This window comes from Maniola hyperantus, chromosome 14 (assembly GCF_902806685.2).
Source record: "Maniola hyperantus chromosome 14, iAphHyp1.2, whole genome shotgun sequence".
Classification (NCBI taxonomy): domain Eukaryota; kingdom Metazoa; phylum Arthropoda; class Insecta; order Lepidoptera; family Nymphalidae; genus Maniola; species Maniola hyperantus.
In genome coordinates this window covers 12,496,778-12,519,256 of record NC_048549.1, presented here as the reverse complement: position 1 = coordinate 12,519,256, position 22,479 = coordinate 12,496,778, and positions in this window count along the sequence as shown.

The following is a 22,479-nucleotide window of genomic DNA, read 5'->3' as shown; positions in this document are numbered from 1 at the left end:
CGAACAGCTGATATTCTTGTAGGTAAGTACGTTTCCGGCTTCCCTTTATCAGATTTTCACCCTTCGCCACTGGTAGGTAGTAAAGTTCTAACGCTACGTAAGCCAAAATTAGCATTAGTTTGTCTCTGTGGTATACTTATTTCATCAACCTATCGCCGGCTCACTACTGAGTATGGGTCTCCTCTCAGAATGAGAAGGGTTTGGCCATTGCGAACATTATATAGACAAAGGCATGCAGATTTTCTCACGATGTTGTGCTTCACTGTTAAAGCATTAGTACATAAGTACTTATTTACTGGCAGATTAGAAATATGAGTATTGAGCTATTTCAAACTAGGGTAAGTAGTGTTTTTATGCCCCGCTGACCTGTACGCTATTGTATGCCATTATAAACCTTATCGTCTTCGAATAAAGTTCTGTTTCATAATGTTGTTCCTAAAAGAATAGACTTTGGACTTTGAACAGCTTGTTCACTTTTGGCGAAGGAAAACTAAATCGCAATGGAACTACGCAATTTGTTTAAGTATACACTCATAAATTCTTTCCGATTTTGTTTTAGAGTTCCGCAATAAAAAGGTAAAGGAAAACATCGTGAGGAAACCTGCTGCTCGATTGCAGGAAAACTGCATCAATCATTATTAAACTAGTTATAAAACTAAATTAAGTCTTTGAAATATTCTATTTCCGTTTTCAGGGTTCCGTACCCAAAGGGTGCCAACGGGACCCTATAACTAAGACTCCGCTGCCCGTCCGTCCATCCGTCCATCGGCATCGGTCCGTCTGTCAGCGAGCTGTATCTCGTGAATCGTAATAGGTGGAGAGCCGAAATTTTCACAGAATGTGTATTTCTATTGCCGCTATAACAATAATTAATAAAAACTTCAAAATGGCTACTGGAAAAATTAAAATAAAAGTGTTATTCCTTGTACGATGGTACGGGACCCGTTGTGTGCGAGTCCGACTCGCACTTGGCCGATGTTTTTTTATAGATTGGTGTAAAACAGGCCCGCTCGTGTTAGCAGGTCACAGCTGACTTCAGTCTGCTTATATGAGCCGTGATCGCCTTGTTGCTACGCCACTTATTAGTGTAGGTATCAAATGCCGAAGGCTGCGTATAGGTGTGAAAATTTGTATCATGCTTGGCGTTTTTATTACTAAGCCTCCGTTGTTCGTCCGTCCGTCCATGTCTGTCTGTCAGCGAGCTGAATCTCGTGAACCGTAATACCGTCATAGGTAGAGAGTTGAAATTTTCACAGAATGTGTATTTCTATTAGCGCTATAACAATAAATAATAAAAATTTCAAAATGGCCGTGATGAAAATTAAAAAGTACTATTTCTTGTACGATGGTACGGGGCCTTTGTGTGCGAGTCTGACTCGCACTTGACCGATGTTTTTTTAAAGATTGGTGTAAAACGGGCCCGCTCGTGTTAGTAGGTCACAGCTGACTTCAGTTTGCGTGTATCTGTGATCGCCTTGTTGCTACGCCACTTATCTGTGTATATTAACTGCCGAAGGCTACGTGTAGGTGTGAATCGAATCATCTTAATACGCATTATTCGTATCGTGCTTGCCGTTAATTTTATAGTCGTATTTGATAAGTAAAATCTTTAAGAATTTTTTTTCGAAATTCTATTTTTGAAAATTCAACCCCTAAGGGGATTAAATAGGCGTTTGAAATTTCCACGTCCACGTGGACGAAGTCGCGGAAATAAGCTAGGAAAATAAAAATCAATAAAAAATTTACATCTGCATACCTAAATAGTTACATACCTACATATCTACATAGTCATCATAGTTCTAGTACAATCATCATAGCTCATAGTAGTTCAGCGCTTCATAATCTGAAATCAAAGATTTTGTTTCCTACGCAGACCACGTGACGTCTTGGTCTAGCTAAAATTACGCGCAAGTTCGAAATTCGTACACTTATGTCGGACACCGCGCATGGCCTGTCTCCACGGACGATGTCGCGGACACTGAGTGACACCGACACTACAACCTGCAACAAGGTGTCACGGTGGTGGACACACGAAGACACTCGATGTATACACTGAGTGTCTAGTGTATAGTATCGTCGTGTGTCTTCTTTAGAACACTCTTTGACTTTGCTTTAACTTTGCCTACAAGAGACCTATGTCTAGCTGTGGACGTCTATCGATAATGACGACAAAGTTATATTTTTTACTAACATATGGACCTTTTGGAAGACTAATTATAATAACAGTTTTAATAATATTAGAGCCAGGTTACCAAGCAAGTTGGAGATGGATATTGGCACATAGATAGACGGTAGGAGGCTTATCAGGAACGATCTAGCCGGTCGTTAACCTGTTTTAATTTAGCATGTTTTGTTTTTTTACACTGAGGATCTACACTCTACATGGTCCGAGAGCCGACGGATTAAAAGTCTTAGGCATCAGATACATGGACAATTTTCTTCCGTGCGAGTGGAATTGACATAGACTTAGCCTATGACGCCTCTAAAAATTGTCCGAACAAGTTGTAATTAAAACACGACTTCGCTGCCATATTGCATTTTTTCCCCAAAAAAATTTTTGCCAGTGTCACTCGCGATGATGTGTGTGAGACGAGACTACTGCATCCAAATCTGTTTAGGCATTTGTGGAATAAACTAACTCACATGCATACACGAACCCTTAATGCTTAAAATCATTATCGGAAATGGAATTGGCGTCATATTTTTGTATGCTAAATTGAACAACTTTAGAGGTGTTGTCGTTTGGGTGTTAACAAAAACTTAGGGATTACTCAAATGCAAAACATGTCCATGTGTCTAATCCATAGGACTTTTAATTCCCCGGCTCTTCGACTAACAGAGGCACAAATAAACATTAGATCTACGAATAAATTGTTTCGCCTACAAGATATCTTGACGTCTTTGACGTCATCATAATATTATGTTTGAGTAATTTTCATTTAAAAGGTTGTAACTTTGCCTTAATTATTATATTTTCTCGTTCGCAAATGAGTTTCATTAAAATATAATATGATGTTGCATTGAAGGAATTTATAAAATTGAGCGAAGTAGCAAAAACGAAAATTGAAGTAATGATGCCCGCGACTTCGTTCGCGTGGATTTAGCTTTTTAAAATGCCGCGGGGACTCTTTGATTTTCCGAGATAAAAAGTAGCCTTGAGATATGTTGTGGCCCTGGACTCCTCGAACTGGGCCGGGAATACCCTGGACACCTCCTAGTTGTGGCCGGGATAACCCTGGACGCACGATGATGCTGGGCCGATCAATGAAGCTTGAGATTGTCTTCTGTTCATAAGCGATTCATTTTTGAACTTATTTCTTGATGTTAGTGTTTCTTGATTTTTAATACAGGATTATTTTCTTCTTTTTGTTCTAATTGAGTCTTGAATCTTGATATTCTTTAGAAAATTGTGTAGTCTTCTTCTTGATCGGTGCCCAGCCGGTGCACGCACTTAGATTAGGCATGCACCGACTGGCAAGGGTCGCCATGAGATATGTTGTGGCCGTAGGTAATAATTAAATGCGGCAACGGTGAAAGATGTTTATTGAGAGCCGGCTTATAATCTACTAAACTTATGGGCTAACAATACCAATAAAGAAATCTTACATACTATTGTCTTAATCGTATTGCTTAACTACTTAACCCACATAATTTTGCATCACCTCTCTTTCAATCCGATGTGCAGGCAACCTACTTCGATATATTGAGGAGTTGCATTTTTATGTTACAGCTAATATGAACATGCTACGTTTAAACTGACAATTCGTACATATTACAGCCTAAGTCCGTGTCTGGGATGAAAGCTGTATCATATTTCGTCTAAATCGGTTAAACTAATGGGTCCTGAAAAGGTAACAGACTGATAGACATCGACAGACATACACGCTTTTATAACTTTATTTAAATATATGTTTTCGTTTTTATTAATTTGTTTGGATTTGTCATATGGGTCGTTCTGCGATAAGAGACATTTGATTCATTATTAGTTAGTACTAGATGTATAATTAACAATAAATAATAACGAATCAAAAATTAAACCACGTAATGCCACTGCAATAATGTAAAACTTCTGCGACGCGACGTGAAAGTTTAGTAAGCTCATTTTCAAAACATGTACCTACCTACTTAGTTTCGTAATTAAATTAAATTAATAATATAAATCAATAACTAAAATCGAAAAGCAGTAGTGACAGTAACATGATCATATATAATGAGTAATTTTTAAAATTACGGTAGGTAATTTCATTTTGACTATAGTTGATCAATAAATAACTTGTCTTTAATTCCATGTACGGTCTTCGAAAGTGCACTCAGCATTGATATATTAATACTAATACATACAGGATGTTCTATTACTTACTACTTACGACTTTACTAATGTAAACATTCTTGTAAGTACATTTACCCTAGTTGTATTCAAGTAATTACGTGAGTAAAACTTACAGGTGTAGTCGCGGCCTTAGAGACAGTAATTTCATTTTGACTATAGTTGATCAATAAATAACTTGTCTTTAATTCCATGTACGGTCTTCGAAAGTGCACTCAGCATTGATATATTAATACTAATACATACAGGATGTTCTATTATTTACTACTTACGACTTTACTAATGTAAACATTCTTGTAAGTACATTTACCCTAGTTGTATTCAAGTAATTACGTAAGCTACTTACGTGAGTAAAACTTACAGGTGTAGTCGCGGCCTTAGAGACAGTGATGAAACAAGTCCTAATTGAAAAAAATAAAACACGATTGACCTGCCGAAAAACAACTAAATAGTAAAAAAACACATTTTAATTTTGTTGAAATCATAAGTAGAAGTTAAGCTACAATAATACTTGTTGATGGTAGTAGATAGGTAGACTACTACCTACCACTACCTACCTTGAAAAAAGCTGGCATTGTATAATGGTGCTTTATGGTAGAAAAAAACAACATTTGGGAATGGCGGCATACAGTCGCCATATTGTTTTTTTTTATTACAGCTAGTGTTACTCGGGATCATGTAAGGATTCTAACGATACCCAGGCCAATACATACAAATCTATCAGGTATATTTAAAAGTAATGGTGGGATAAAAAAATTCACATAGGCACATGAACCCTGAAAATATTACTTGCTCCTCTTGTGGGCAGTCGTGTAAAAAGAAACACGGAAATTCTGTATTTTGGGATAAGAAATAATGCAGTTTTTTATTGATACTACTTAATGGGGCCTTTTGCCTCTAATAATAATCTATATATATAAAAGGAAAAGGTGACTGACTGACTGACTGAATGACTGACTGACTGACTGACTGACTGACTGACTGATCTATCAACGCACAGCTCAAACTACTGGACGGATCGGGCTGAAATTTGGCATGCAGATAGCTATTATGACGTAGGCATCCGCTAAGAAAGGATTTTTGAAAATTCAACTCCTAAGGGGGTGAAATAGGGTTTTGAAATTTTGTAGTCCACGCGGACGAAGTCGCGAGCATAAGCTAGTCACAATATAAACTCAATTGTCGATTTATAAATTTTTTTGTGTCGTTTTAAAAAAAATCTCTGTGTAAAAAGCTTGTCAACTTTATTAGTAAGTGTCTGTGTCAGTATTGTTCCAATAAAAAACTGGCACCCTAAGAATCTTAGGGTACCTGTCGTAAAAGTGCCTGAGATAAAAGCATCTTAGGCTAAGATGCTTGGCTGTAAAAATTTCTACTATTCCAAATAAATGAAACATTCTGTATATAGGTTTGCGAGCGACTTTCATATTGCGAAATCGCGACATGTTACGTCTTTGTAGAGGCGAACCAGCTAGTAGGTGAAGTCGGGACCACGGACGAAGGTTAGGAAAGTAGGTATAGTCCCCGACAGGTCGAGATGGCAATCGGGGAGCGAATGCCTCGCACAGCCCCCGCGCTAACCTGGTGCGGGCGAGCGCAGGTGACATGTGGATGTGCGGGGCGTTCCCTCGCCTCATACCCCGGTCCTAGCCGTACTTTTGGTATGACACTTTAAGACTGTAGGAAAATCACTAAAATGGATACATACCTACTAGTAGGTAGTAGGTACCTACGCTGGGAGAGGTGTTTCATACAAAATGACATGACTTTAGTGCCAACTCGAAACGCTCTACCGAGCATACCTACAGGGAATTAACAGGGAAAGGTTTTTCTCAAGCAAGTAATATTGATCATTATAAATAATATCTATCCCGGCTGTACTCACGTGTCTAGAGTCACAGCCGCGGCGCGTGCGCGAACTGACTCCCTTGAAAAAGGACCCCGGATGGGTTCGAAACTAGTCGGGCTAACGTCGACTAGACACGTGAGTACAACCGGGATAGATATTATTTATAATGGAAATCACTCACGGTAGTTTAAACGCTAAAATATTGATCATGATGAACACATCGCTGGCCCACTACTGAAAGCGAGTCTTTTCTCAGATTGAGAATGGTGTAGGCCATAGTAGGCCATGCTGGTCCAGTGCGGGTTGGCAGACATCACACACCTCCGAGAACGTTATGAAGAACTCCCCAGGCATGTAGGTTTCCACACGATGTTTTCCTTCAAGCAAGTGATATTATTTGATTGCTTGAAACGCACACATAACTCCGAAAAGTTAGAGGTACGTGCCCGGAATTGAACCCCCGACTTTCCAAATAAAAGGCCGACGTGTTAACCACTAGGCTATCACCGCTTTTCAAGATAAAAAACAACATCCTTCTCTGTCAGTGAAAATAAAAACAATGACTGCATACAATCTCGAGCATCTCTCCCGTACGATTAATAACCGATACAATTAGCAACAGCGTTCGTGTATTGTAACGCTGCTTTCTCCGTGACGTGTGCTGGACCACAGACTAGACATAATCAGTCATTCCACTGACCATATGACTCATGAGTTAATTTTTTTTGCTTGACTAAGTTCATCACCATGATCGACTCATCGCCGGCTCACCACAGAGCAAGAGAATGATCTAGGCCTTCCTGGCCAAGTGTGTATTGGCAGACTTCACACCCCTTTGAGAACATTATGGAGAACTCTCAGGCATGCAGGTTTCCTCACGACGTTTTCCTTCACCGTTCAAGCAAGTGATTTTTATAACTATATCCCAAAGCAAAGTTAGATCACTCCGTCTCCATTTATTAGATTCAGTTGAATGTAGCTCAGAACAACAAAATCTTATCACCCAGCAGTCTTGTCTGACCTACCTCTAGAATCCTCGCTTCGCTTTCGAAGCTCGCGGAAAAAGTTTTGAAAAAGCGAGCAAACGAGGCCGGGAGGTAGTTAGCGAAGCTGAGTAGATGAAGCTGAATGAAGGAACTTCGAAGCACGTCTTTTGGGCACATGATATAAAACAAGCGAGTAATGCGTATGTACAACTAATACTTAATTTAGGTAACTAACTATTTTGTTTTGAATAAAACATTAGTTTTCTCTCGTTTTTAAGAACATCATTTTTATAAAGGTTAATCCTTATCTGCGCACGCGGACGAACTGTGCACACAACGCGCGTCATTAACACATAATGTAGACGTGCTCACAAGTGATATGCGAGCGTTTGGTATGTTGTACTTGTACGTAACTTTTTGAGAGTGACTACAAACATAATTATGTACAGTGCGCAGCAGAAAGTAATGACCATCGGCCTTTAGAATGGCATATCGGCTTTGTAGAGCGTTGTCTCTGTCCCTCACACCAATGCAACGACAGAGACAATGCTCTACAAATCCGCTATCTCCTTCTAAAGGTCGATGTAAATTATTTTCTGCCGCGTACTGTAACGCCTTCGCGATATGCAAGTGCGCATAGAGACAGTGATGCGTTCATAGGCGTTCGATGCGCGTTGTGTGCACGGTTCGTGCAGATACGCAGGTGTGGATCCACCTTCACGTAAATCCCTACTAAGAAAGGTTTTTCAGTAATTCCAAATTCCAACAGAATGTTTAAGAAATCTCAACTTCAAGCGGACGAAGTCGCGCGAAAAGCTGCTCCATTTATTATTTAAACTAGTTGATGCCCGCGACTTTGTTCGCGTGGATTTAGTTTTTTTTAATCCCGTGGGAACTTTTTCATTTTCCGGGGTAAAAAGTAGTTTATGTCATTCTCCAGCTCTTTAACTACACCCATGCAAAAAATCACGTCGATCCGTTGCTCCATTGTGAAGTGATTGAAGGACAAACCAACAAACAAACACATTTTCGCATTTATAATATGGGTAGTGATTAGTTACGCTATGAAGTGATCTGGCTGTGTATTTATATTGTGGCCACATTCACCGGTTTAGATATCGACGTCTAGTGCCAGCCCCGGGCGTTGTCTGCCATTCCCATTCACGCTCAGCTAATTAAAGCGGTTTAACGACGTAATAAAAACTCTTGCGAATACTCTCAAAGGTGAAATTGCATTCTTGGGGACAGGTTTTGAAGAATGCATTTTGGACAACGATCTCTGTGTATTGTGCACTAGATCTGCCATTCTGAACAAAAATCTAAATATATAAAAGGAAAAGGTTACTGACTGACTGATCTATCAACGCACAGCTCAAACTACTGGACTGATCGGGCTGAAATTTCGCATGCAGATAGCTATTATGACGTAGGCATCCGCTAAAAAAGGATTTTTGAAAATTTAACCCCTGAGGGGGTGTTTAAGGGCTAAGTTTTTGCTAGCGTGCTAGTCACACCCTGTATAGGTATGATACGAATGGGTAAGTTTGTTTGCAATGAATTAAGTGACATCACGGATGTAGGCAGCCCGCGGCCTGCTTGCTACAATGTAGCCAGATCTCTCTGATAACATCTATCAACTATCACCGGCATCGCTCGCTCGTTATCTATTGCTATACACTTGCATCTAGCTAGACACATCGCTAGATACGAGTCTTGGTGTAAACTTATACAAGAAACATACATTAACATAACTTGAAATGGTTTCATGTGTATAGGTTGACTGCCTGATGGGTTTAGATTTATGAAATCATGTGAAAACTCTGATTTTGCGAGATATCAAATAACCTATGTCACTCTCCAGGTCTTCAACTATATTCATGCATAAAATCTCTCGGCTCACGATTCGATGCAGTGGTAGGTACTTTTTTGGTATTAGCTGTTGCCCGCGACGAACCGCGTCTCGCGGGGGCTGTCTTTTCCCATGGATTTTCCAAAAAAAAATGTTTTATGCAAACTTTTTCCTGGCAAACACAACAAAAAAATAATTAGGCAATTTAGTGCAGTCGTTCGGAAACTATGCGCGTACATACATTTCGGCGATTCATTTTTATTTATTTAGATTTACCGGTAAAACCAATTGTGTGTAGGTTATCTACCAGGAAATTTTAGCAGGGCATCGCACCAGAAAGTTTAATCGCTTAGTGATAAGACATTACCGACGGATAGCAACCAGCCATAACCAAAACCTCTCACCAATTTAAATAATTATCTGTAGCCCTTAATCGTGTAGTTTATTAAAAATAACGTCTTAATTATGGTAGATATTAACCTTTTTAATTCTAGCAATCCCATAGATATTAAACATTCTATTAAGCACAGATAGGACAAAACGACCTTTATAAGGGAAAACAATGAAGCTATAATTTGTCTCCTTTTTCCGTAGCATGGAGCATAACTTTATCGTCGTAAAATTTTAGCATGCATTATTGTGCGACGTATTTACATAGCATAACAGTTAAAATAACATTGATTTGGATACTACAGATTTGTTTATGTTCTGATGTATTTAGCTGAAAATTGGCAACACGCTGAAAGAAGCAAAAACCATTTTTATTACCCGATGTCCTAATTTAAGTACTATCAACTAGTAAAAACTATTTAATTGGCCGATCGTTTGCTTTATTTAGGTTGTCACTATAAATAGAATACCAATATTTATAGTGAAAACCATTCGTATAAGGTTCCTTCCTACTCGTACTTTCATATTCTAATATCGTACTTTTGACATCATAGTTGACACAAAGAGCTAAAATGGCTAGTGAGTTCTCATTTTGTACGAAATATATTTAACTTGATTTTTTTTTCATGTTTTTAAATTCCGGTCTACTCTATATTTAAATGTCTGCTGATGACCAATTAAGTTTTATGAACATGTTCCTACCGAGGCGATGATAAGAACCCATCCATGGCTTTTGTATTTTGGTATGCAAAACGTCTCTCCATGCGGCGTGACTCCTCACCGGATATATTAAAATTAAAAACCGTCAAGCGCGAGCTACAAACCTAGAGTTCTGTATATATCTACTGTTATATTTTAATGTAGATAACAGGCACCTACCACGATTAATTTGATGTTTTTTATTTGTCGATATTTCAACCCAATTGCACGGGTCGTGGTCACGACGGGACTGCGGTGCTGCGAGAGATGAAGTTCGAGCTGTGGACAGTAGCGAACTACCCTCTTTCTTGTTATTTTCGCTGAAACTTCACGAGCTGTCCGGCAAAATCTATATCTATTGCTATTAATTATTTCTATAAATCCATATTACTTAGTATTGTTAATGCGAAAGTGTGTCTGTTTGTCTGTCTGTCTGTCTTCAAGTTTTGTACGGCCCATACAAAACCGATTTCGATGAAATTTGGTACTTACAGAGATGAAATGGTTGCATTCCATAGATGTAACCTTTTTTGTCCCAAAAAATAAAACAGAGTATGCTCAAGCGATTTTGTTTTTTGGTACAGAGATAGCTTGCATCCCGGGAACAGACATAGACTACTTGTTATCTCGGAAAATCTAGTTCAAAAAATTCTTTGAGCCAGCTCATTGAAACTAAATCATGAGTGCAAACACGACTCATACGTGCGACTTATTGCCACGCATCAGAAACTTCAAAAATAAACTCATACACGAACATACACACGCACACAAATTAACGTAACGCATATCAAACATAAAACATGCTACGGCTAAAGTAAACCAGAATGAAATCTGGTCGCTACCCTAGTGTACTTTGTAAAGTGGCCAGAAGTCACCGACATTCACATCATTTTTTTTTTTAAACTATATAAGCTTGCGGCTTGACTGCAATCACACCAAGTAGGAGATGATGATGAGATGCAGCCTAAGGTGGAGCGCACCTGCCCAAAGCTGTAAACGAAGGTCGAGAAGATGAAGCTGAATGAAGGGATGTCAAATAGAGTCTTCTGCCGTAGCCCATCTAAATACTTGTCTGAGCCCGCCGCTATAGAATGAGTCAAGTTTATTCGATACTAAATTATTATAAGGTAGCTATAAATATTCCCTAAATAGCGCAACTTAAAAATTAACGGTTTAGTACGTATAACTAGGAACTTTTGTTCAGAAATCTGCTACTTTACGTAATATCATACTTTTCCCGTAGGTAATCTTTTTGGCAATAAATTATCGAGGTTTTATTTTTTTTATTCATTATAGACGCACGCTTGACTTGATGGGACAGGTCTTACATTAGTAGTTACACTAGTATAAGTTGCAGCGCGCTTCTCCAGAAGATGCCTTTTCATTCTTGCCTTGAAAGTACTTACTTACTAGTTACTTAATACGTGGCAGGAAACACGGACGCTGGGAGGGCGTCCGTAACCTTAGAGTTTCGTGCCAAAAATCTCCTGATTTTCTAGACAATGCCTACATAAACGAATTCCATATTCAAGCAGTAACACACGTAACACGTATAAACGAGCAAGGTTTTTTGCTTGTTTTTACTTAATGCCATTTTTGAGTGCGGGAGCCCTAATTTAAACCATTTTTCGATATCATTATGAATGGCATACATAATGACTTAAGAGGTGAACTTCGTTAAGGCATACCTGGCTTAATTATGTAATAAATCACTTTTTATTTATAGCTCGCACTCGCCACCGCGTAAAGATAATGCGAACGTAGTTCGTTGTCTTCCGAAATGGACAACTTATTTTTGGGAATTCGGAAATGAAGTCTTGGAAAAACATTGCATTGTACTGCTAAAACAAAAATGACTTCTTCTAGTCAAGTCTAGATAAGCGAGTATTCAAATAAGAACCACACTACGAATAACTGTCCCATCATCATCGTCATCGTTATCAACCGATAGATGTTCACTGCTGGACATCTCTGGATCTCTTGTGGAGACTTCCACACACCAGTCACTGCCTGAGGAATCCAGCAGCTCCCTGCGACTCGTTTGGTGTCGTCTATCCACGGGGGGTGGGTCCGCTTTCCGGCGCGAGGTCGCCATAATAGAACCTTGGCACTCCAACGTTTGTCGGTTTTTCGAACTATGAGTCTGTGTGTAACTGACCCATAAGATTTAAATTGAAGCTTGTAAGAAAGTAACGGAATAATTTCAACGGCGGGCGTCTCTAATCTACTTCCGCTTCCTAATCTCATTGATAGATTAGTGGCCGACCGTGTGTCTGGTCCCACACTCGTCAAATAATTATTGTTCCTCCTAGCCACAAACCTGTTCCAGCTGAGAGCTTCGAAAGATCGCGTGATTCACTTGTACGTGTAGGTACATGTATCTTAGGCATGTATATCAATAATGGACTAGAAATGACTTTGTATAATACTAGCTTATGCTCACTACTTGTTCCGCGTGGACCACACAAATTTCAAACCCCTATCCCTACCCCTTAGGGGTTGAATTTTCAAAAATCCTTTCTTAGCGGATGCCTACGTCATAATAGCTATCTGCATGCCAAACTTCAGTCCAATCCATCCAGTAATTTGAGCCGTGCGTTGATAGGTCAGTCAGTCAATTAGTCAGTCACCTTTTCCTTTTATATATTTAGATATGCATTTTCTTTTCATTTTTTAACGTAAGTATTGTTAAATTTATGTATAGGTATATACGTAATTAAATAACGTACAAGCAAAGAAAAAGCTGGATCTTAAAATCACGACAAAGTCGCGGACAAAAAGATAATTTATGTATATTAGATCAATCATGTCATTGAAAAAAAATGGCCTTTGCTCTACGCATGTAATTCACGCCTATCGATCTATTATTGCAATGATCTATGGCCACCACACGGGACATATCCGATAACTCATAACACGTAGGACACAATCCAAAATGTCATCCACATAGAACAATAACAACCATCGTCACATTCTCCACTTAAAAAATGAAGCTGTATGAAACAATTGTTTTGGCTACTCATCGATCAGAACGGTCCAATTAAATCGTTCGATCGAGTCAATCGAACGAATGAGCCACAAAACAATCGTAGCTCTAAAGGGCTTCCGACACGGTCTAGCGACTTGACGTCAAGCATGTATAATGCCGCGCCATTTTAACTTTCTGTGTATACTGTCATGTCAAAAGTACGATTTTAGTCCTTACTTTAAAGGTGAACCATACTGTTGACATGACGGTTGACACATAGAGTCAAAATGCCGAGTGATTTCTCATTTTGTATAGACTAGATGCTTTTGTTTTGCTTAATCAATCAGCTTGACGCGAGCTTGATGCGCCCGTTAAGCAGCTTGGTCAAGCGAATGGCACTTTTCTCATATCTCGAACACAGTCCGAACGTCGCGTCAAGCAAAAATATAAAATCGCATCAATCACCGTCAAGCACGTAAATGCTTGACTCAAGCATCAAGCAAACATTGTAAACAGTCAAAATGCTTGGCTCAAGCGAAAATCTACGTGCTTGACGTAAAGCCGCTTGACCCTTCGGAAGCTCTTTAGAGTTTGCGTTACGCGATCGTGACGTACCTGAGCGACGCGTAACAGTATCGCGCGATTGTAAGCAAACAGTCGCGCGTCACGGTCGCTTACCCTTAACTCTGTTGTTCATTTTATTCTCGTATTTTTTCTAAAGTAGACTGCGGTGGTTTGCGAAGCTGAAGTGGCAGGGCACATATAGTTCGAAAAACCGATAGACGTTGGAGTCTCAAGATGCTAGAATGGCGACCTCGCACCGGAAAACGCAGCTTTGGAAGACCCCCCACTAGGTGGACGAATAACATCAAGTCGCAGCAGTCAGAGTCGCAGAGAGCCACTGGATTCAGGCGGCACAAGACAGCAGTCCATTCAAGAATCGATTATTTTTCATTATTGGTGGCAGCAAATGATAAAAGTTCAATAGGTTTGAACTTTAAATAGGTATGTATATATGTATTTGTTATTTAGAACATTTTGGCACAAAATCGCTTATATGTACACCTGGGTACTACTTGTTTTTCCACAGTAGGATTTTTTTTGCAGTATAGCCAAATTATAGTATGTGCTTGTTTCACGATGATGAAATTGTAGTCAGTAAGTAGGTAAATGACCTGTACCTGTAGGTCATTATTATATTTAAACGCTATCGTTAAAGTATTTCATTGAGTAGGTAGATACCTAGTTTTAAATCTTTCTTGTAATATCCAAGAAGTAGGTAGGTACCTACCTACATTGAATACCTATTGTAAAGTGGTGCACACATTCTTACTAGCATACAGTATTTTCTGATTTAATCAGAAATCGAGTTTGAGAGTACTGTTGCGAGATAGGAAAATGGAAAAGGAGAGCAGATTAGTACTACTTACTTTACAAAAAAAGGAGGAAAGGAAAAAGCAGGACACACTTTAATGAAACGAGTTTTTTATTTCTCAGTATTTTCATTTAAAAAAATCACTACATCATGGTGGGCTATTCCACTAATCCCCTAATGGTGGGATTTGTGAACTTTGGAACATTATCTAGAGCTAATGAAGACTGATGCTTTAAAAATAAAATACAAACAACCCAAAGCTATAATGTCAGCAGAGTCAGCCAATCTTGCACTGAATTTCTTACAAATACAAATATGTACCTAAATACAAATTTCTTTATTGCGAATCTGGGTAAGCAGTGGAGATGTTACAAAATAAAAAAGGTACAGCCAAATAGAGTTATTAAAAGGCCGTTTCGACCTGAGATTGTGGCGATAGCCGATTAATCATCTTCGGTTTCGGTTAAAAATCGGCCTTAGGTTACCTACGCGCGACATTCCGTAAAGCAGTATATTCGATAGATGAGGGAGGACGGGAGGACAATTTGTTAATCCCTTTGGACACCATATGGCAATTTTACCTGGAAGTCTATTCAATGCTTCTCTCGCGACTAAACCTACATAATTTATTTACTTTTACTTTAAGTAGATTTTTTATTTTGCAACTATCGTATGACAAGCCTTTCTTATGGGTTGGGACTTGGGAGCTGGTAGCAATTTTTGTATGTATATGAATACATTAAAGTCATTAGGTCGAGTCCCCACGAGCGACTGGCTGCCTCTTAAGCGGTGTATCTGTCGCTAAGCGTGAACACATGAGTAGATATCCGCGAAGCCACACAATGCGCTGCGTTGGCGGTGCGGTGCCTATGATAGAAATCAACGTATCATACCACACGATGCATTACGATGCAATTCAATTCAATTCAATTCAAATTTCTTTATTGCGGATATGGGTAAACAGTGAAGATGTTACAAAAACAAAAACGTGCAGCCAAATGCTTTGCGGCACCGCACCGCAACGCGGAGAAGGGTGGTGCGGTGCAACGCTATACATTTTACCGCAGCGGCAACGCAGTGCCCGTGTCGCACCCAATACTCAAATCCACAGGGAAGCGCCGTAACGCACCGAAACGCGCCATGTGGCCTCAAATCAACTCAATGTCGAGTTATCCCCGATTGCTAATAACAACAAATCGGTGGCAAGTGATGATGCAAACTAAGATGGAAGCGGGCTAACCTGGAAGAAATATAGCAGTTTAGATCAGACATTCCTAGCTCCTAGACTAGGAGGCTGTGTTGGTGCGACCGCGTTGTTTGTGCGGTCAGCTACGTACTGGTATCAGTGTCGGTATCAATCACTTTCCACGCCACGACCGGTCTAGGCGCGTCTTTGCTATACTTAGTTTTATTTCTTTTTTAAGCTTTGATAACTGTTGGATAGAAGCAGGCGTTACTTGCAGAATTCCATCCGATCCGTACATGGCCAGCGTGGTAATGGCCAAAACCCTTTTCACTCTGAGAAGAGACCCGTGCTCTATAGTGCGCTGGCGATGGGTTGATCATGATGATGACCCGAAACCCGGACAGTACCAATGCCAAACCCCACCCGGACCCTCCCCGGATGCCCACCGAAGTCCGAACTAAGATCAGACGAAGTCAAAGTCAAAGTCTAATCATTTATTCAAAATAGGTACCATTAGACCCACACTTTTTCATTGTCAATTGTTGGATCTATGCGATGGTGATAATTAATTGCGTAAGCTTTAAACTAAAGCTGCGATTGTTCCAAACGCGCCCAGGTCTGAGAAGAGTCGACAACAAACGAAACCCGGAGAGATGATAATCCTAGTCGCAATTCATAAGTGCCAGTATTTCTACAAACTAGACTTCACGCCAGTTTATTTTGGCGATTTGACATGAATACGCAGCAACGCTGAAACCCTGAGTGGGCGCTTCTATGATTGACGTGTTCTCTCTATTTACATTTCACTGAGGCCATCGACCCGGCTACCGGCTATTCTTTACTCCAGGACGTCTTCTATGACACCATGATACGACGGTTCGTATAATCTAAAATCGATTTATCAAAATAAAAGTGTTAGCTATCGGTCAAATAGTAAGTAACATTAACATTCTACGCTGACTGCTGATAAAAAATTGTTTGTATGTAATTTTGTTACATTATGAATTGGCGTCAAACTCAAACTAAAATCATTTATTCTGATTGGGTATCACTTTCTGTTTGTCACATGCTGAATTAGCAATACAATGATGTAATGATGATGACTGATAAATTAATAGGTAAACTTAAAAATAAAGCTACGAGGGTCCAAACGCGCTGAATGATTGACAATTGGTTGGTTGTATATTGCTGCCTCACTGAGTGACATCAAAATAATTTTTCACAGAAAACCTTTAATGAATTAAAAATAAATGTCAATCATTCAGTGTTAGACACTGAGTTAGCGAGTCAGTAAGCAGGTCTGAGAAGAGCCCACAACAAACTCAGGTCAACTCAGGTTAGAGAGATTTCATCCTTATAATTATTGATCCTAACTATCGATGCAATAAGAGTACAGGTTGTAATTTTTCAGATTTTAGTCGGTTCGATTCACGGGTGTGGCAAGCGAATTTTCGAAAATCTTTGAATGCAGTTTTCTTTCTATTCAAAAATAAAGGAATGTTTTCTTTGAGTAAAATTTTCTATCTACAGTATTAAGAGTACTTTGCCTTCAGGTGGCATTACAAAATTCCACCCCGTATATAGATGTAGTTTGAGTTAGATTTGTATAATAATTAATCACTGACAATTAATATATATCATAACATATTGCATGCTATAAATAGACATAATTTGGCTGTACCTTCTTATTTTTGTAACATCTCCACTGTTTACCCATATTCGCAATAAAGAAATTTGTATTTGTACTTTACAAAATCGCTTATTTTATTAGAACTATCAAAGCTGTTTGGCAACTCATTCCCAGGTTTTCTTATCATTATGCTCCTGAAAAAAGCATATTACACAATTGAAGATTATCTAAATGATAAAAGAGCGTGGATTTGACCTGCAGCTCGTTCCAGCAACGCACAAGACTGCAAATACTATTTTATACATGGCATAATTTTGTACCTATATCAAATATTTGAAAAGAGCAACCGCCGAGTTTCTTGCTGGTTCTTCTCGGCAGGAAAGGCATTCCGAACCAGTGGTAGATGCATCCGACTATTCGTAAGCACTTGTAAAAGTTTATACGAATAAAAAAAGATTTTCATTTCATTTTCATTTTTCATTTCATTTTCATTTCATTTCATTTAAATAATCCTTTACATTGTAATAGGATTTTTCAATAAGTTTACGTTTTACGCACACTGTGGAATCAACTCCCTTCGGCGGTGTTCCCATTAGATTACAACATGAAATTACAAATTCCTGAAAGGCCGGCAACGCATTGGTGGTTCCTCTGGTACTGCAAATGTTCATTGGTGGCGGTAGTCACTGAACATCCCAACCACCAGCTCGTTTCTTCGCTATTTTTTTTTTTTAAAGTACAACAAATGTGTTGCTGTTAATCAGTAGGGCGATTTCGTGAAACCTGCATCAATCATTATTACAATCGCAATTGTTGTGATTGGCTGAATCTATGGTATTCTTGTTGCAACAATGAATTGTAGCCAATAGTGAGCGAGCGTCAACCAATCAGAGGTGACTGCGATCGTGACATTGTAGCCGTCATTCTACCGCAATCGTGCAGCCGCAGTAATGACTAGACTTCCAATTTCTTGTCAGTGTCTAACATTAAATGATAGCCACCGAGGTTGGTTGGTTCTACATTGCTGCTTCACTGGGTGATACGAAAATGTTTTTTCGTAGAAAACCTTCAACGGATTAAAAAATGAGCTCCATGGCCAGTTCAGTGTAAGATACTGAGTTAGCGAATCACCCCGCCTGGGCCGCAGACTAAGCCATTCATTCTATCTCTAAAATCTTAATAAAAAAATTGTTGAGTACTTTTTGCGTTCAGTTCAGCGCTTTCTAATAGACAGACAGGGCGGACTGAATTTACTTTTTACAACACAATGATCTAGTCTAGCATCTAGACATGACTAGGTACAATAATATAGGAAGCAGAGATACACATAAAAATAGATCTGTCAGCCACTTGTCAACCATTTTCATTTCGGGATTAGCCATAGTAGTTTTTACGATACAAGTACACAATCGATCTGACTATATTTATTCCTTACAGCATTATTGTAAATTACTTTATGCGCTCTATTTTTTTATAACCCAACATGCGACAAGGACATTGATATCCTAAATATCAAAGATACACAGTTTCGGATAAATAAGTTCAAAATTTCGTGTGACATAATGTTGTGAAAATATCTCTCCTCAAACCCAAACCCCCCCAAAATCTCAGACAAAAAGGTATTCAAAAGTGGAACTCTCTTTGATTTTCCGGGATGCAAGCTTTCTCTGTAGTACCTACCTGGTTAAAAATATGGCCGTTAAAAGGTAACAGATAGGTAGATAGACAGACACGTTTTCGCATTTATAAGATTAGGATGATTCGCAAAATGATCGCAAAATGTGTTGCTGATCGCAAATCTCGAGAACACCTAAACCGATTTCGCTAATTCTTTTTTTATAATATTCCTTGAAGTTCGAGGATGGTTCTTACGGAGAGAAAAATTTTAAGAATGCCTGAAAAAGAATCGACTGTTAGGCGGTACGAAGTTCGCCAGGGCAGCTAGTTATATATAAAACTGCCATACCATCCCCCTTCCATCTTAGACTGCATCATGACTTACCACCAGGTGAGATTGCAGTCAAGGGCTAACTTGTATCTGAATAAAAAAATACGCCATACAATGATACAATTACTTTTACATCTTCGATTTTATTTGTATCGATGTGTCTACATTATATTTTTTTATTAACAATATAGATCATCGCTCCTGACCGGTGTCTATTCAAATAATACGCGATTCATCATTATCAAGAAATGCTCAGCAAAAAAGAAAACTATAACAAGTTTGAATGTGTGGGTGAGGTTCCTTGAACCAGTAGTACACTCGACACCAAATATTACTATAAGCACTAAATGATTACCTAATTAATGAACTTTATTCATAACTAGTGATTTACGTTTTTAAAAATCCTGTGGGAACTCTTTGATTTCCGGGATAAAACTAGCCCTTGCCCGGGATGTAAGCTACCTCTGTACCAAACTTCATAAAAATCGATTATACTAAAATCCGACGACGAGCGACGTGACAGTTTCACATTCTTTGGTTTATTTCAAAGTTTAGAACATCTGCATCGGCGCAAAGAACCGTGGACCGTGAATAGCTAGCAGGCAGACAGACAGACAGACAGACACACTTTGTGTGCTACTATGTATTACTTAGTATGTAGTACCTAATACTACCCCAGGACGAGTCACTCCAATCAAAAACTTTTGCGGACTCCAAGTTGTAACCCATGTTTTGCTTACCTACTGCAAAAGTGTGTCTGTCTGTCTGTCTGCTAGCTTTTCACGGCCCAACAGTTCAACCGATTTTGATGAAATTTGGTACAGAGTTAGCTTACATCCCGGGGAAGGACATAGGCTACTCTTTATCCCTGAAAATTAGAGTTCCCGCGGGATTTTTGAAAATCCTAAATCCACGCGGACGAGGTCGCGGCCATCATCTAGTAGCTACTATATATATGTTCTATGCAAAACATTTTAGCAACTAAGCAGTAATACGAAGCTGAATGTACGTGGAAAGTTTAAAGTGTCTATTTAAATTTAAACCTTATTTTAATTCGTTAAGAATTAAAATCGGTTAACAATAAGTTTATCGAGTGATCTAGATTTGGCATAGAAGTTTTGAAATATATTTGAGCTAATAGGTTGCTAAGTGCTAGCAGAAATTCGGTGATTGTTGTATGATTGGATTTCTTATGCGCCTTTTTAAACATGTAAGAAAGGAAGTGGCTGTGAAGTCGGAATAACTACTTAGTTCTTTTGAATTGAGATGTTGTAACTATGTGAGATATTAAATACAACTTTCGATACGATTTTTATTTGCGTTTGTATGTACCAAACACTTGAAAAGAAATCTATGTCAATGCATACCAAAATGCTTGTCCTAACTTGTTATTGTTTGAAATAATTTAAGATCTTTAATTATGTAACAAATATTACGGCACCTGCAAGGAAAAATATTGTAACTCACTTTTTAGCGATTATGAGTAAATAGCAGCAGTAATAGTAAACAAAAATTCTCTTCTAAGATACATTTTAGAAGATACTTAAAAAGGTATATTGAGTTACACACACGCAACTATGACTGTCATCAATAATATTACGTGGATAACTAAAATTGTGAAGTAACATACCCTTTTATTCTCAGCAAGTATTATTTCGATTAAAAATTGCCTTATGTATTAATTCCAGGCATGGTATGGCAGACTTACATTCCACAACCGACCATCAAAAAAAGTAATTTATTACCTACATTGAATAAATTATTTGAATTATGAATTTTTGAATTTTACGATTTTTTTTGTAAATATTAACACACAACACTGACTTGTATGTCTGAGTTACAAGTAATTTTATAAATTTTATATTTAAACATTGTGGATAGTAATAATTGTAACTAACGAGAAACCATAAAATACTTATACACAAAGGTGTAGATTTTCTCTTGTTGACAAATATTTTCAAAGTTGGATAGCGTTAAGGCTTACCAGAAGTTAAAAAAAACTTTTTGAATGCGCTCTCGTTCCGTACTTACTATAGTCGTATTTTTTCAACATTTTGCATGATGATTCAAAAACTATGATACATGAAAATAAATAAAAATCTGTTTGAGAATGCACAGATAAAGCCGTTTCATATGATACCGCACTTGATATAGTTATTTCACTTCGAAAATTGAAAATACTGATTATTAGTTCATGACAACAATTTTTTTTTTTTTGTGCGATGTAGCCCTAAATTAACGGTGATTTTTCCTCTTATGTCTGCTATAAGAGGTACCAAATTTCATGATTCCAAGTCAACGGGAAGACAGGCAATAAGGTGATACTATAAGGGTTCCGTTTTTCCTTTTGAGGTAATAGGATCCTGATAGGTACGATGTTTTTCCTTGCAGGTGTCGCAATCAAATAATGTAAATTCAACTGAAATGAAATGCACTGCAAACTTTGCATCAGAAAACATACATACCTTACACAGCTCTATAAAGGCAATAACCGTATTCAAATATACTTTAATCATAATTACATCACCGAGCCGGCCCAAAAACGTTACAATTTCGCCCGCAAAAAGACCGAGGCTTCGAGAGAGACCGAGGCTGTGCTGGGAAGTTTCCCGCGAATGCCTGAGATCAATCACATGACACTCGTTAAGGACCGGCCGGGCTGGGGTCGATAACCAGGGCATTTCGGCGTATGTAGGCGACTCTACCTGCCGACCGGACCGACTACGTTCGCGAAACACATGTGCGAAAACTAAGCTTTATAATTTTCGCATCGTCGTCGGCAAACAGACGTTCACTGCTAGACATAAGTCTTATCTAACTCATTAATCATTACGACTGAATTCAGCGGCACCCTGCGACTATTTTGGAGTTTGTGTCTTCCTAGTAAGCCCGCTAAAGCTGTGCTTTCCAGTGCGAAGTCACAAATTTTCGCACAGCAATTCATAATTTCATCCTCCATCAACATCCAATCTACTCGTACGAAGCATTTTTTCTAAACGTTTCTAATACGAACCGCTAAGGCCCTTCCAGCGTCCGTGTTTCCTGCTAAGTATGACTTGAATAGTAAACTTCAAGGCAAGAGTGAATACGCATCTTATACGCAAGCGCGCTCCATCCTCCGCGAGGTCTACCTCGTCATTGCTCTGTTTCTCAACGACAATCATGTGATTGTCGTTAAGCGCAAGTCTATCGCACAGTAAAAAAAACCGGCCAAGTATGAGTCAGACTTGCGCACCGAGAGTTCCGCACTCGGGTATTTTTGTTTGGATATT